General features: G+C 56.2%; 1 long non-coding RNA gene across 1 annotated transcript; it reads left to right on the top strand.

The window, feature by feature from the left end:
* The first annotated feature begins 16 nt into the window (after positions 1–16).
* LOC113970169 lies at positions 17–938 on the top strand. Its single transcript, XR_003535061.1, has 2 exons — positions 17–629; positions 716–938. It is a non-coding gene; the product is annotated as an uncharacterized LOC113970169 (long non-coding RNA).
* Positions 939–1,362: the final 424 nt, after the last annotated feature.

Genomic DNA, 1,362 nt, shown 5'->3' with positions numbered 1-1,362 from the left:
TCTGAGGTCCCACCACCCATCTTAGGGGTCCCACCGCCCCTCTCAGAGGCCGTCCCTCTCTGAGGTCCCACCACCCATCTTAGGGGTCCCACCGCCCCTCTCAGAGGCCGTCCCTCTCTGAGGTCCCACCACCCATCTTAGGGGTCCCACCGCCCCTCTCAGAGGCCGTGTCCCTCTGAGGTCCCACCACCCATCTCAGGGGTCCCACCGTCCCTCTCAGGGGTCGTGCCTCCCTGAGGTCTCACCACCCATTTCAGGGCCCCACCGCCCCTCTGAGGGGCCGTCCCTCTCTGAGGTCCCACCACCCATCTCAGGGGCCCGCCGCCCCTCGCAGGGGTCGCGCCCCTGTCAGGTCTTTTGCCCCACTCAGGGGTCCCGCCGCCGCCCCTCAGGGGTCCTGCCACCCCCCTCAGGGTCCCACCCCTCCCAGGGGTCCCGCCGCTCCCTGCCAGCTGCAGGAGGGGTCCGGGGGTCTGCGGCAGCGCCTCACGAGCCTGGGCTGCGCCTGACGGTCCCGCAGGGAGCCGCGCTCCGGCCCTCGCCCTGTCCTGCGCTGCGTTTGGGGGACAACGGAGGTTTTGGCCGCGGCGAGTGAGGTCTTGGTGCAAGGTGCTGACCGTGACACCCGGGTGCCGTGGGCTGTCTGGGGAGGTCAAAGGTACTCCGTATCTTTTTTTCTGCTGTGACAATTTTGCTTATTCCCACTGATTACCAGGATCCCCTGTGCCGGACTGTGGGAGCACAGGGCTGCCCCTTAGCTGGGGCAGATGGCTGTGAAATTTAGGTGAACGTTTGCAAGAGCAGAGCTGAGACCTACACACAATCCCTCCCTTCAGACCCAGTTCACTGAACTCCTTTGTCTGGCAACCTTTCCACAATGAAGTCATGTGTATAACTGAGGATTAAAGAGTAAAATTCAGTCTTTTAAGCTTTGTAAAGTCGTCTCCCCTGCCCTTCCCCAGTTACTTACTTTCTCAGGAAGTGAGTTGTGTTTCCATAGTATCACTTATACACGTGTGTGTAAACATTTCCAACCTTATGATGCCAAATGGCTTTTTGGGGTGCCTGTTTTATTTCTGATTCTTTGTGAGGTGCAGGTCTGATGCCCGCATTTGTGAGTAAGAAGTGCAAACTGGAGCATATTGTTTTGCTCCATTGCATCTAATCCCTCTAAACTCTCCTCATTCCCTGTGTCTGTGGTGTTTGGCTAATGTGTGATCAACCCTTCTCTAGGATACAAGAGATAAGATAAGGTGAAAAAGTGCAAATTTTCCTTTTGGTTTGAATAAAACATAATTGTACAGCCACTATTACAATAGGAACACAGAGAAAAATTTTCTGGAGCAGCAAATTCTGCAGCAA

Source organism: Neopelma chrysocephalum, unplaced genomic scaffold (genome assembly GCF_003984885.1).
Source record: "Neopelma chrysocephalum unplaced genomic scaffold, ASM398488v2 Primary Assembly neopelma1_75, whole genome shotgun sequence".
In the NCBI taxonomy this organism is placed as follows: Eukaryota; Metazoa; Chordata; class Aves; order Passeriformes; family Pipridae; genus Neopelma; species Neopelma chrysocephalum.
Note: the sequence above shows the minus strand (reverse complement) of the source record. Positions and strands in the feature narration are given on the sequence as shown.